Genomic DNA, 16,554 nt, shown 5'->3' on the forward strand with positions numbered 1-16,554 from the left:
TTGAGTTTGTTGGTTGTTAGACTGACCTTGATTAGACTTGCCACGATTACCCTGATAATTATGACTTTTACGAAAATTATTACCCTTTTGATGTTGAGAAGACTGATTATGGGTATAACCCCTTCCCTGGTATGGCTGATGCACTATATTCACACTCCCTCCCTTTTCTTTTTTATTTCTCTCCTCTTCTTGTACACATATAGCAATAAGCTCATTCACATTCCAAGACTGTTTTTGGGCATTATAGGTGGTTTTCAAGTTACCAAACTGTATGGGAAGAGAGTTTAAGGCTTGGTGAACAAGGAAAGTCTCTACAATGGGCACTTTAAGGTTGGTTAATTTGTTGGCTATCTCTTGCATTTTCATGATATAGGATCTGACACCACTCACCCCATCATACCTCATGGTGGACAAGGTTTGCATAAGGTCACCAGTCTCAGCCTTTTCAGATTGTAGGTATCGTTGTCCTATGGCATCAAGGAACATTTTAGCATTGGACTCATCTGGCATAACACCCTGAAAACTCTCAGATATCGACTTTTTCATAATCAAAATGCTAAGCCTGTTCGCCCTATTCCATTTGTGATATTGAGCCTTTTGATCAGCAGTGCTAGTATCAGTGGGTTTAGGGGGCTCATCATCAATTAAGGCAATATCTAAGTCAGCTAAACCCAAAGCTAACTCAACATCCCTTTTCCATCTCTTAAAGTTATTCCCAGTCAAGGTTTCAATGGAACAAATCTGATTATTCACTGCAATATTGCTAACAGCTGCAACAAAAATTTAACATCACATAATTGAAATATGGGCAATAGCAATAATAATAATAATTTCACAAGAACATGCTGAAAATTAACTTTAGCATTATTCTCAGAGGATTAAAATGTATCACCATATAAACACATTTGAGCATAATATATAGGGCACATCCTAACACCTCTAAACAAGTCAATTAATAAGAATGATTTATCAAAAAACTATCCCTTTGGGTTGATAGGTCTTTTCAAAATCAATAAAATTCCCTTATTATTGACTCACACTACCTCTAAAATTAATTCACACAATTAACTCCCTTTGGGAAGGTAATTGAGTAAAACAATTTCAGAAGAGCTTCCCAGAATCTTTATTAAAAAAACTTATAAATCTCAATAGATTAACCACGTTGGCAGTATCACCCATATTGATTTAAAAGTTCTCTAACTGGGACAATTTTAAAATAAATATTTTTCCATTAAAAATATCATTATTTATTATTTTAATATATAATAATCTTTAAGCCAGTATGTTATCAAACATGCTTCAAATCAATATTCAAAACAATAGATTTCAACAATGAACAAGATGTATTCCAAAGCAATATTGACGGGACAATTTCAAATCAACACGTTTTTTTTTTTTTAAATGATTCTGAAGCAATTTCAATGATGAACAGTATGTATATGTAAATCACCCATTACGAGGCACATTGTTTTAGTAAAAGAAATATATATATATATATATATTATTTCTTAAAAAAAAACTATTGAAATAATCTATCATGATTTTGATTCTAGTATGAACTTGCTCTGATACCACATGTAAGTTTACAGGATCTTTATACTAGAAATCAAAACACTATGAATATAATTAATTACTAAAATAAGAACTTAAATACATACCATTTAATTCTGCCATTGTCTTGAGTGTTGCTTTCTTTAGAACAATACGGTATTCACAATTGGAAAACCTTAGTATCAGCTCTTCCTCTCCTTCTCCTATATTTTTCACGTTGTTTTCCAATGGGGCTAACAACCCTTAGATTTACATATATATAAATATAGGTAAACCCTAATAGGATAGGAAAGGGGACTGGGCCTAAACAATAATTATTGGGCCCTCCCATTAAGGAACCCAAATTACTCAAAACAAGCCTTACACCTCCATACCACATACTTATAATAAAACCACTAAGATGAACCATGGCCCAAAACTTTATGAATCACAAAATTAATTTGGGCTCATACCAGTCAGTTTGTCTGAATCACTTTCAACCCGTTTTTCACAAATCAAAATAAAGCATAGTTAATGGTAGCCCAATTAAGAATAAATTCTTATAGTTAGCACAGAGATTGAGGTAACGGAGCTGAGGTGACAGCCGATCAACGTCATAAGGAATGCTGCCAAAAAAGTAGTTGTTGGAGAGGACAAGGTTTTCCAGCTGGGAACAATTGTAAAGAGACTTGGGGAACTGTCCAGATAAGTAATTGTACTGAAGATCAAGAGTGATGAGGTTTTTTAGGTTGCAAATGAATGGTGGGACTGTTCCAGAAGTGATGCTTTTGTTCATAAGTGCAAGTCTAGATATTGAACCATTAGTGCAGGTGATCTCAGACCAGTCACAGTGAGTGGAGTTGGAGCTTGATGATGATGGTGTCCAATGGTTGATGGATGGTGGATTGGACCATTGTTGTTTCAGTTTCAGTAGGATGGTATGCTCTTCACCGTAACTTTGAGAGTTTCCATGGAAAGGTAGGCTGAGGAAGAGGATGGAGTATAAAAGGAAATGGATTTCAAAAGATGTGAAGGTCATTCTTGATATTTTGGTAGAGACTGGTGTTGAGTTTTTCTCAGGTGACAAAGCAAACCATGGTGGCATGTAAAACTTGTGGAGATCAGGTTTTGGAGTGGTGACAGCGGTGGTGGCGACAGTGAGAGGTTGTAGTGGTGTGGCAACCAACCATGAAATGAGAAAACAAACCCCGGCAACTTTCCAACTTCTAACAGGTGATTGACTTATTCTTTCATCTAGTTCAAAAGAAAAATACAAGTGCTATATACTCATAAAAATATTCAGAAAAATGTTAAGAAATTGAACGTATGATGTGAATTTACATATAGTGAGGTGTCAAGTGTGCGTCATGCCAATAATAAAAATAAGTGATAAACTATTAATAGGTCATAATAGTTGAATTTAATTCTCATCAAATCCTATTGAAAATAAGTCATAGTACAATCGTCGCTAAAAATAATTTATTTATGACGATTTTTTAAGTTGCTAAAAATTGATAATTAGTGACTTTTTTTTGTCCCAGTTTTTATAAATTGTTACTAAAATTTATAATTAGTGACGTTTTTCTATGATTAATTTTTCAAATTGTCACTAAAATTTGAAAATTAGTGACTTTTTTTTGACAATTTTTTTACATTGTCGCTAAAACATAATTAGTGACATTTTTTGTAACAAAATTTTTAAGTTGTTGCTGAAAATTAACAATTAGTGACTTTTTTTTAATAGTGTATGATAAAAAATACCATTAATTATCATAGGACCTATTGGACAATAAGTCCACTTAATAGGACTTACACGTGTCCCCCTAAAAAATACGATCAATATTGAAAAACCTTAGTGATTCGTGATTAGATCAAAATTTAATTATTCCAATTCCCAACTAATTAAAACTCACAGTCTAAATTATCAAGCATGTACGAAAGTGATTTAGATTGTTGTTTCAGAAAACAATAAATCGACACAAACGATTTTTACGTGGAGAAACCATAATCGAAGCACCTCCAATTGTGATAAAAAAAAATCACGGGCAAAACGCCACAAATCAATCCACTACTAAAGAAAGAAAGATTACAAAGATACCATACAAATTACCCAAACTCATTTGATTAGATTGATGTTGAATCCACAATATCCATTGTCGAATCAACAATTGCACACAACATCAAACTCCTTTGATTACTCTATGCTTGAATCTTTGGATTCCACCGAAGAAGAATACTCTCAAAGAAGATCAAACAAACTCCTTGATGTGTGCTTATCAGAACATGAGTTCAATACTCAATCAAACATCAAGGAAAACCAGAAAAATATCCCCAAAAGAAAACCCTAAAACCCTTAAAGAAGATCTAGAAAATGTAACCCTAGATTTGGAGTAACTTGAGGTTTTATAGAAGCTGAGATCGCGAGGTTCGCTCGAGTGTGGGAATGGACGCTCGAGCGGGGATTCTATATCCCGTGTTCTAAACCAGGGTTCACGCTCGAGCTTAAGAACCCACGCTCGAGCGTAAAAACACATCGCTCAGTATATTTTGCAGACAAGCCAAAATACTGTGATGGTAGAATCTCCGCTCGAGCGTCACTTTCCCCGCTCAAGTAGGAAGACCAAAAACCTAAGAAAATTACAACTCATTTAAACCCAAGCATGTCCACGAAATTTAACAAGTAGGGTCCTAACAATCTCCCCCTTTGTCAAATCTCAAAAAAAACTATTCTAACAATTTTCCTAACAAACAAACCCAAAACACACTAACTAACACAATCAACAACCTCGACTTTAACGAAAAAAAATTAATAATAAAATCAAAACCACTACTTATTCATTTGCATTGAGCATTATCCCTCACTTATATATTGAAAATGTTACTTTTTTGAGAAAATGGGTGAATCTGGGAAAGGAATTATTGTTACATTAAACAAGTTGGCCTGTGTGTCATGGGTGAAAATCCTGAAAACCGCGCATATACATGGGTGCCGATCTCGCGAATGAAATTTCCGTGAAATGGTAATAGTAGTGCTTGTATAGCCTACGTTTACATGGGTCCCGACTTACGGTTTCCTCCGGATGAAAATTTCGGGAAAGGTTGTGTTGGTTTGAAATTCCCAGAGTGTAATTCACCGCCCCATTTTCTATTGTAATGGAAATGATTTACGAATCAATATATATATATATATATACTTGGTAATGCATAGTTCTGGAAAAAGGAATAAAAATATTTTGGCACGAGCATTGCATATGAATTCACCTTATAGCTTTGTTAAGATTCATATACTGTGTTGGATTATTTCTACTGGGCTTTGGCTCACCCTATGTAGAAAAAATATTTCAGGTGTTGATGATATGCCTTCGCCAAGGCAATAGCTTGGGAGGATTTTGAGCGAGAGCTTGTTTTTGTGTAATTATTGTATTTATTTTGTTCAAGCCAAAGGCTTTAACTGTATTGGACTTAAGTATGCTTTTGTTGTAACCAAGCATCGTCTTGGAAAGCTGTAAGCCCTTAGGGCATTTCTTATCTATTTAACGTCCATTATTTTTCTTTTGTTCGCAACATATGCTATAGATTCAGGGTCAGGCATTATGAATGTATACCGCATATGTTTCCTTTTTGTAAACTCGATTGGATTTAATGGAAAATAATTACTTTATCGTTATTGTCATTTATTGATATTGTGGATGGATTGTTGTATTTATTTCGGGACATTACAACTTAGTATTAGTATGTACTGGCTTTGAATACTTTGGGTACGTAGGAAGTGATTATTACCACAATGGGTTTGTCTCGCTTAGCAAAGATATTTGTATGTATGGTATGCTTATGTGATAACATGCTTATGTGGTTATATGGGTATGAGATTTAGTTCTTAAGATGTTGATTGGGTCTCAGGGTTTCTAGAAGTCCTATTAGAAGAGCACTTGATCACTGCTGTTTCTAATTGAAACTCTGGTAATGCTGTGGGACGGTCATTATCTAAGAAAGAAATTCGTATGTGTTTATGTGACTACGTGCTTATGTGGAGTGAATTATTGTTATCCACTGCATTAGGATACAGGTGAATTAGCTTCAGCACAATTGTAAATGTGCTAATCTCTTTTGTTACCTTCATTAGAATGTCAGAACAGTGGACGTGGTGGTGGTAGGCCTAGAATGCATAAGGCGCCTTTACCGGATGAGATTCCAGCGAAAGAAGAAGGGGTTGGTCAGGCCAATGTGGCTGAACTTGTTGGTCAGCAAGCCATGGGCGCTTTGGCCCATGAGACGGCTGGAGCTTTACGGGAATCCATGGACATTCTCAGAGCTGAAAATCAAGTCCAGGCCCAAGTTGCTGAAGCGGGGCCATCCTTGAAAAGGGAGTTCTTCCGATTTAATCTGGACGAGTTTTGGGGTGATCCGAATGAGCCACTGAAGGCAAACGAGTGGCTAGAACAAATGGTAAAGACATTCGAGATGCTTGGCATCGAGGTTAACAGGCTAAGAGTGACCTTGGCATCTTTCCAACTGAACGGAGATACGGGTCAATGGTGGAAGTATGCGTGGGGGCTCATTGGGGTGACTTGGAAGGCCTTTGTCAACGCTTTCCAGGATAAGTTCTTGCCTCCCACTACTAGGGAGAAGTTGAGAGATCAGTTTCTGAAGCTCAAGCAGCTTAGTTTTCCAGTAGCCGAGTTTGAGGCAACTTTCACTAGCCTCTCTAGATTTGCACCAGAACTCGTGTTGACAGAGGAACGCTGTTTTATAGAGTTCGAGAAGATGTTGAGGACCGAGCTCTTTTTCAAGGTAGCCGCGTCGATGATTAGGGACTGTGGACGTCTTGTGGACGCGATAGCTCATCTTGAGACCGTTTGTTTAGGCAGAGGAAGAGTGGATAAGGGGCTTCAGGAGGAGTCAGGAGGTTTAGGGGGAGAACCAAGACAGTAAGAGACAAAGGGGTTCTAACCCACAACAGTCCCATGTAGCACAATCTAGGTCCACCTTTCCTATGTCGAGTTCGGGTTCAGGGAAAGGTAATCAGGGAGGTGTCCCTTGTTACAAGTGTGGCCAGTTGAATCACAAGCCTCCAGTTTGCCCGTAGAGGGGAGGAAGGCAATAGTCCGCGGCGCCTGCAGTTCGTTTTCAGAGTCAAAGTCAGGGGAGAGGGCAGCCACCCACTTGTTATCAATGTGGGCAGTTAGGGCATATGAAGAGGTTTTTCCCTCAGTTGGGTAGCACACCTGGCATGTCTGGTTTGAGACACACACAGAGCCACAAGCCAGCACAGTCAGCATAGGCCTTGAGGGCCAATCAAGGGGCCTCCTCGGCTCAGTCAGTGCATCAGACGTATGCTCCGAGGGGTGAGCAGGTAGAACAGAGACCTTCAGGGCATGTGTACGTTATTACCACGCCAAACTTAGTGCCAGTGCCTTTAGTTGTGAGAAGAACTTTCTTATTATGCAATTCTATTGTCAATGTGTTGATTAATACGGGCGCATCCCATTCTTTTATTTCGTCTGCATTTACGTCCACATTGGGGTTAGAATTGGCTCGGTTAGCATCTCCACTCAGTGTAGAGTCACTTATTGGTGGTGAGATTGCCCTGGAATAGGGGTTTTCGGGGTTGTGAGATAGAGGTTGCTGGTTGTCGACTTCCTTTTGTATTTGTGTTGATTAACATATCGAGTTTTGAAGCAATATTGGGTATAGACTGGTTGTCATCTGTCATGACCCCAAACCGCCCCTAGTAGGATGGTGCCATGATGGCCAGTAATCCGAGATTACCGAAGGCCAACTTTCAAAATTCACACACAAACAGAGTATAAATATACGGGGCTCACAAGCACGGAAGCAATACATACAAAAATAATTAGTCCATAAGAGCTGTGCGTAAGTCAAATGAAATGGCATACATCTTCACATGGGTTACAACTTAGTTCCAAACGAAGTAAAGTACAAATTACATCTTGATCAAAAGGCTTCTCAAGCCGACGTACAAAATACAAGTATTACAAGTCGGGAAGCATAATTTTCAAGACTGCCGACATGAATACAAGTCAAGCCGACATAACAAAAATCCAAAACAAGCTTGCGAATCACATCTAGGCGCCACCGCCTTCTTGCTCATCACCTACATATATATAGAGGGGGTGAGCTAGGATACTCAGTGAATGATATAAATAATAAAGGGGTTTGCATGAATAATAGCCGAAGTCTTTTCAAAACGATACATATCAAAACTTTATATAACAAGGGATGGACCTCGTCCATCTAGCAAATCTTCAAAGCTTCAAGGGGTGCTTACTAGCATCAACATATTACAAATGATGACATTCCTGGACAAACAAACCCACGCGGTAAACCGTTAGTGGCAAAACAAGACAAAGCAAGGGAGATATCTCAAACAATGGTGCAGTTGCATTATAGTCCCCTGGCACTAAGGACTCTCAAAACAAGATGTGCAGTTACATTATAGTCCCCAGGCACTAAGTACTCTCAAAACAAGATGTGCAGTTGCATTATAGTCCCCTGGCACTAAGGACTTTCAAAACAAGATGTGCAATTCCATTATAGTCCCCTGGCACTAAGGACTTTCAAAGAATGTCATCAAAACAAGATAATACTTGATATACAAAATAGGGACAATCATTCATGCTTAACGAATACTTTTCAAAACAAAGCAAAGCAAAGCTCATCAAACATTGATAACATAGCTTTATTAAAAATACCACTCACATAGTTCTTTAAACGTCGGGGTCAAGGCAAAAGTCCGAGCCCTACAAACACGTGGCAAAGTCTATTGAACGCACTTTCAAACAAGATTCACATGCAAACGGATGATCTCGGCGTTCATCAAAACTAAGTTAAATCAAAACAAAACACAGTTTTTTCATCTCAGGGAAAATATGCTGGGCATCAACCAAGTCTTGGCCAAGGTCTCACACCTTCTCGCCGAGGTGTGGTTCCGACGGCCACATTCGAAACGGAAGTCAGGAAAATCTGGGTTTCCCTTTTGAGGAGCATGAAAAACATGAAGAACATGAAGATGGAGAAGATGAAGAACATGTATGCTAAAATCATAACTTGTTATTACAAAGTCTGAGATTTCGTGCTATGAGTTCGAAAACATGGACCTGGGTACCCATATTCAAGGATCTTGTGAGAACAAACACAAAAACATGGTTCTTGATGCAAACTTTCGGATCAAAAAAAGGCTTTTCTTCAAGAACATAAGAACACTATTTTCTCTTACTAAAACCGACTTTAAATCAATGCAAGGCATGCAGAACAGGTTCGATCATGCAATGTAGCTGGACGATTAATAAGAACAACAAGAGTAGATTAGGATTCTAACCTCAAAACTTCAATCTAACGGTTCAAACTCCCACGGTCAAGCTTGGAGGTCCACTCTCTCACTCAAAAGCTTCTCCTTCTTCTTCCTAGAGTCTCTCTCTTTAGAAGACAAGATTTGATACAAAAATGTTATGTTTTCTCGACAGTCACTGACTTAACCCTCTGTTGGGACACGTGGCATCGGCTGATAGGCTCTACTAAAAAAGGTGACTAACTGACAAGACAAGACCATGACAAAGTGTGTTCAACAAGCTAGACAGCAAGAGCACTCCGGCAAGTGATGATCTCGGCTAGGGGCAAAGCTTCGGCAAATAGGGTGGCAACGACATCGGCTTGGAAGGACAACACTTGACTAAGCTGTGCCACACCTTGGCCTAGATGTGCCACACCTCGGTCTAGGTCATACCATTCCAGGAACAAAATCACTAAGTGCAAGGATCAAGGATCTAGAACGCCTAGATAATAACATCTCGGCCTAGATGATGCACATCTCCGCCTAGATGATGACATCTCGACCAACATGCCAGGGTGAAGATGGAGGTCAACCGAAGTGGTTCCAAGATAGTTCTAAGTGTGAAAAGGTTCCAAGGTGTCTAGGCTTAAGATGACCTCGGCAAGACACCAGGCAAGAACAAAGCATGCAAGCAACACTCAAGCAAAACAAGACAAGATTTGCAAATGCACATAACAAAACAAGATTATACATAAATGTATGCAAGTATGACTAAGTTGGAGTGAGGGTTATTACATCCTACCCCCCTTAAAGAAGTTTAGCCCCCAAACTTGAGTTACCTTGTTCCAAAAACAATTATGGATGTCGGACTTTCATTTCCTCTTCCATTTCCCATGTAGCATCCTCACCGTAATGCTCCTTCCATTCAACTTTCACCATTGGTATCGACTTACTTCTCAATTGTCTCACCTGCCTATCGATAATCCGTATCGGCTTTTCTTCGTAGCCTAAATCCTCATTAACTACAATTCCGAAATGGTCGATCACATGCAGTGGATCTCGAATATACTTCCTCAACATCGAAATATGAAACACATCATGGACTTGGTTCAATTCTGGCGGCAAATCAAGTCTGTAGGCAGCGAGGTTAATCTTCTCAAGAACTTCAAAAGGCCCGATGTAACGGGGTGCTAACTTACCCTTCTTTCCAAATCTTGTAACTCCTTTCATCGGCGAAATCTTTAGGAATACATGATCCCCAACTTCAAATTCCAACTCTCTTCTTCTCTGGTCGGCATAACTCTTCTGTCGACTCTGAGCGGTTTTGACTCTTTGCTGAACGAGCTTAATCTTCTCAGTTGTTACTTGAATTAACTCGGGACCAAGCAGAGCTTTGTCTCCTACCTCGGTCCAACATATCGGCGACCTGCACTTTCTTCCATACAGTGCTTCATATGGCGCCATGCCAATGCTAGCTTGATAACTGTTGTTGTAGGTAAATTCCACCAATGGCAAATGTACTCCCCAACTTCCTTGGAGGTCTAATACACATAGTCTAAGCATATCTTCAAGTGTCTGAATCGTCCTCTCTGTTTGCCCATCAGTCTGGAGATGAAAAGCTGTGCTAAACCTCAACTCGGCTCCGAAAGCTCTTTGTAGGCTCTGCCAAAATCTGGAAACAAACTTCGGATCTCGGTCCGACACAATTGACATCAGCACTCCATGAAGTCTAACAATCTCATTCATATACAACAAAGCAAGTTTATCGGCGTTGAAGGTGGTCTTAACAGGCAAGAAGTGTGCTGACTTAGTCTATCCACGATAACCCAAATCGAATCCATACCCTTTTGTGTCTTCGGCAAACCAACCACAAAGTCCATGGAGATGTGTTCCCATTTCCACTCAGGAATCAGTAAAGGTTGAAGAAGTCCTGCTGGCCTTTGATGTTCTGCCTTCACTTGTTGACAACACAGACACTGGGACACAAACTCGGCTATTTCTCCTTTCATATTCGGCCACCAAAACGTCTGCTTCACATCCTGATACATCTTGGTGTTCCCTGGGTGAACAGCAAACTTGGAACCATGAGCTTCCTGCAAAATTTTTCTTTTCAACTCTGGGATGTCGACCACACACAACCTTCCTTCAAACTTGAGCACTTGATCTTCTATGGTGTACCCTGATCTCAGTTTTGTGATAATCTCATCGGCTACCTTCTTGAAGAATTCATCCTCCATCTGTCTTGTCTTTACTTCCTCAACAATAGTTGGCACCACTGAGATCGTGGTTAGACATGCCAAATTTTCAACCATCTTTCTGCTCAAAGCGTTGGCTACGGTGTTAGCTTTACCTGGATGATATTGAATTTGCATATCGTAATCTTTCAACAACTCAAGCCATCTTCTCTGTCTCATATTTAATTCTTTCTGAGTGAACAAGTACTTTAAACTCTTATGATCTGTAAAAACCTGACAAGAAGCCCCATACAAGTAGTGGCCCAAATCTTTAAAGCAAACACTACGGCCGCTAGTTCTAAATCATGGGTGGGATAGTTCTTTTCATGTGGCTTCAATTGGCGAGAGGCATATGCTATGACCTAACCCCTTGCATTAATACACAACCCAGACCCTTATGCAAAGCATCACTATAAACATGAAACGCTTCATTACCTGATGGTAGTACAAGAACTGTTGCTGCGACTAACCTCGTCTTCAACTCCTGGAAGGCTGCTTCCCTATCCTCAGTCCATTCGTAAGCCGCTCCCCTCTTAGTTAGTTGTGTCAACGGAATTGCAATCCTTGAGAAATCCTTCACGAACTTTCTGTAATAACCTGCCAATCCCAGAAAACTACGAACCTCGGACACATTAGTCGGCCTTAGCCAATTCACAACGGCTTCAATTTTACTAGGATCGAACGAAATACCATCTTCATCAATTACATGGCCCAAAAATGAAATAGTGGAAAGCCAAAACTCACACTTGTTAAACTTAGCATACAATTTTCGATCCCTCAAAGTTCGTAAGGTAAGTCTCAAATGATCCTCGTGTTCAGCTTTACTCTTAGAGTAGATCAATATATCATCGATGAAGACAACCACAAACTCATCTAGATATGGCTTAAAGACTCTGTTCATCAAATCCATAAATGCTGCAGGGGCATTGGTCACTCCAAAAGGCATTATTAAAAACTCGTAGTGGCCATACCTCGTCCGAAAAGCGGTCTTCTCAACATCCTCGGCTCTAACCTTACGCTGATGATAACCCGACCTAAGGTCAATTTTGGAAAAAAATCGTGCTCCTTGCAACTGATCAAACAAATCATCTATCCTCGGTAACGGGTACTTATTCTTAACGGTTACCTTATTTAGTTCCCGATAATCAATACAAAGATGAAGTGTACTATCCTTCTTCTTAACAAACAAGACAGGTGCTCCCCAAGGTGAAGTGCTCGGCCTAACAAAACCCTTATCTAGCAACTCTTGTAGTTGGAGTTTCAATTCCTTAAGCTCGGCGGGGGCCATCCTATAGGGTGCTTTAGAGATAGGCTGGGTTCCCAACATGACATCAACAGTAAACTCTACCTCTCTATCAACTAAGTGACCCGGCAAATCATTTGGAAAGACGTCGGGGAATTCATTAACAATGGGGACGTCGACTAACTCAACACTTCCATTCAGATTACTTAGTACACTACACAAATAACCTTGACACCCTTTTTGGATCAACCTATAGGCTTTCATGGATGAGATTAAGTAAGGTGGGGATACTACTCCTTTACCCTGAAACGTGACCTCGGCTAGGTTTGGGGGTTTCAACGTGACACTTTTAGAAACACAATTTATGGATGCGTGATTTGCCACTAACCAATCCATCCCCAATATAACATCAAAATGAGTTATGTCCAATGGCATTAAATCAGCTAACAATTCAACATTCCCAATCACAACAACACATGCTCGATAGATGGAAGCAACATTCATTGATCTCCCAAATGGAGTAGATACAGATAACACATAATCAAGGGGTTCTAGTTTCCTATTAATCTTCTCGGCAAACTTAGCAGAAACGAATGAATGCGTAGAACCCGAATCAATCAATATATATGCATTTTGAGAGCAAATTGGGAGTATACCTGACACCACTGTCTCAACATTCTGAGTGTCGCCTGGTACTAGTGCAAAAACTCTACCTTGCCTCATCTGTCATTTCCCAACGTTACTTTTCTGTACGGAACCCGAGGTATTCTCATCTTTCTTACTATCATCAGCCCTTGTTTTAGGACAGTCCCTCACAAAATGACCTATTTCACCACATTCATAACAAGCTCCAGACGCCCGACGACAGACCCCGAAATGTGGCTTCCCACAACTTGAACATGTCAACTTAGTACCACTTTCTTGCCTTGGGTTGCTTGAATTGCCAACATTCGCTTTCTTCTTGGTACCAAATTGTGCTTGGCGATTGTCATAATTCTACCTCTTCCTTTGGCTCTCTTTTGAACTCTGATATCTGTTCAAGTTAGCTTCGGCCAAAATGGCTTTGTCCAATACTCCGGCGTAAGTCGGCATGTTGAGCATGTTAACTCGGTCTTGTATCGGTCCACGAAGCCCACTTTCAAACTTTCTAGCCTTCATATATTCGTCGTTGACCATGTGGGGTGCATATCTCGCCAACTCGGTAAAGGCACGGTCGTATTCAACCACTGTTCTACTGCCTTGCGTCAAAGTCTGAAATTCGGTAGTCTTGCGATCTCGAACACTTAGGGGAAAATGCTTGGTGTAAAAGAACTCCAAAAATCGGGTCCAGGTCAAGTCTGGATTGCCTTCTCGAACCATCATCCACCATCTGCGAGCGTCGTCATCTAGTGTAAAGGCTGCTAATGTTACCTTCTAGGTGTCGGTGCTGGGAAAGATCTCGAACAGCTTCTCCATTTCCAAAACCCATGCTTCGGCTTTCATCGGCTCTATACCTCCTTGGAATCTCAGTGGCTTCATTTTTTTGAACACATCGATCAAAGCTATCGTGCCGTCCCCATATAAAGCTGGCTGTGGGAGCACTTGTGGTACTGGAGCAGGGGGAGGTGGAGGCGGAACTGCATTTCGGCCGTTAGTCTGGTCGGCCTGAGTCAAAGTAGCACTAGCGTACTGCTGTCTTGTCTGCCTTAACTCGCGGGCCAAACCTTCAACTAACCTTTCCAGTCTGTCTAATCTATCTTCAGACTGATCTCGGCTAACTGGAGGTCTACCTCTCCTCATGATCATATGAGTATGCAAAATGTGACTTTAAAACAAAATGAGCAAATAAACACGTAGGCAAGTAACAATTTAGCATGCCGAGACGATGCACACCTTGTTCAAATAGCAAGCAATATGATGCAATCCTAACATCCTTCTAAGGGGAAATCCTATGCTCTTTCGGACTCCAAGTGTGTGAATAACGTATACTAGGGAACTTGTGCTTTGATACCATTCTGTCACGACCCCAAACCGCCCCTAGTAGGATAGTGCCATGATGGCCAGTAATCCGAGATTACCGAAGGCCAACTTTCAAAATTCACACACAAACAGAGTATAAATATACGGGGCTCACAAGTACAGAAGCAATGCATACAGAACTAATTAGTCCATAAGAGCTGTGCGTAAGTCAAATGAAATGGCATACATCTTCACATGGGTTACAACTTAGTTCCAAATGAAGTAAAGTACAAATAACATCTTGATCAAAAGGCTTCTCAAGCCGACGTACAAAATACAAGTATTACAAGTCGAGAAGCATAATTTTCAAGACTGCCGACATGAATACAAATCAAACCGACATAACAAAAATCCAAAACAAGCTCGCGAATCACATCTAGGCGCCACCGCCTTCTTGCTCATCACCTACATATATATAGAGGGGGTCAGCTTGGATACTCAGTGAATGATATAAATAATAAAGGGGTTTGCATGAATAATAGCCGAAGTCTTTTCAAAAGGATACATATCAAAACTTTATATAACAAGGGATGGACCTCGTCCATCTAGCAAATCTTCAAAGCTTCAAGGGGTGCTTACTAGCATCAACATATTACAAATGAAGACATTCCCGGACAAACAAATCCAAGCGGTAAACCGTCAGTGGCAAAACAAGACATAGCAAGGGAGATATCTCAAACAATGGTGCAGTTGCATTATAGTCCCCTGGCACTAAGGACTCTCAAAACAAGATGTGCAGTTGCATTATAGTCCCCTGGCACTAAGGACTTTCAAAGAATGCCATCAAACCAAGATAATACTTGATATAAAAAATAGGGACAACCATTCATGCTTAACAAATACTTTTCAAAACAAAGCAAAGCAAAGCTCATCAAACATTGATAACATAGCTTTATTAAAAATACCACTCACATAGTTCTTCAAACGTCGGGGTCAAGGCAAAAGTCCGAGTCCTACAAACACATGGCAAAGTCTATTGAACGCACTTTCAAACAAGATTCACATGCAAACGGAAGATCTCGGCGTTCATCAAAACTAAGTTAAATCAAAACAAAACACTGTTTTTTCATCTAGGGGAAAATATGCCGGGCATCCACCAGGTCTTGGCTGAGGTCCCACACCTTCTCGCCGAGGTGTGGTTTCGACGGCCACATTCAAAAGTGAAGTCGGGAAAATCTGGGTTTCCCTTTTGAGAAGCATGAAGAACATGAAGATGGAGAAGATGAAGAACATGCATGCTAAAATCATAACTTGTTATTACAAAGTCTGAGATTTCGTGCTATGAGTTCGAAAACATGGACCTGGGTACCCATATTCAAGGATCTTGTGAGAACAAACACAAAAACATGGTTCTTGATGCAAACTTTCGGATCAAAATAAGACTTTTCTTCAAGAACATAAGAACACTATTTTCTCTTACTAAAACCGACTTTAAATCAATGCAAGGCATGCAGAACAGGTTCGATCATGCAATGCAGCTGGACGATTAATAAGAACAACAAGAGTAGATTAGGATTCTAACCTCAAAACTTGAATCCAACGGTTCAAACTCGCACGGTCAAGCTTGGAGGTCCACTCTCTCACTCAAAAGCTTCTCCTTCTTCTTCCTAGAGTCTCTCTCTCTCTCTAGAAGACAAGATTTGATACAAAAATGATATGTTTTCTCAACAGTCACTGACTTAACCCTCTGTTGGGACACGTGGCATCGGCTGATAGGCTCTACTCAAAAAGGTGACTGACTGACAAGACAAGACCATGACAAAGTGTGTTCAACAAGCTAGATGGCAAGAGCACTCCGGCAAGTGATGATCGCGGCTAGGGGCAAAGCTTCGGCAAATAGGGTGGCAACGACATCGGCTTGGAAGGACAACATTTGACTAAGCTGTGCCACACCTTGGCCTAGATGTGCCACACCTCGGTCTAGGTCATACCATTCCAGGAACAAAATCACTAAGTGCAAGGATCAAGGATCTGGAACGCCTAGATAATAATATCTCGGCCTAGATGATGCACATCTAGGCCTAGGTGACGCACACCTCGGCCAAGATGATGACATCTCGACCAATATGCCAGGGTGAAGATGGAGGTCAACCGAAGTGGTTCCATGATAGTTCTAAGTGTGGAAAGGTTCCAAGCTGTCATACATTGTTACCATTAGAGGGTTACTGTATGTACCTTGAGTGGTGACTGTTTTTATTTCACGGGAGAATGAATCAATAGAGTTTCGTTGCCAGTATGTAATTCGTGAGGTCGAAGTG

This window comes from Camellia sinensis, chromosome 13 (genome assembly GCF_055761805.1).
Source record: "Camellia sinensis isolate YWXY chromosome 13, ASM5576180v1, whole genome shotgun sequence".
NCBI classification, from domain to species: Eukaryota; Viridiplantae; Streptophyta; class Magnoliopsida; order Ericales; family Theaceae; genus Camellia; species Camellia sinensis.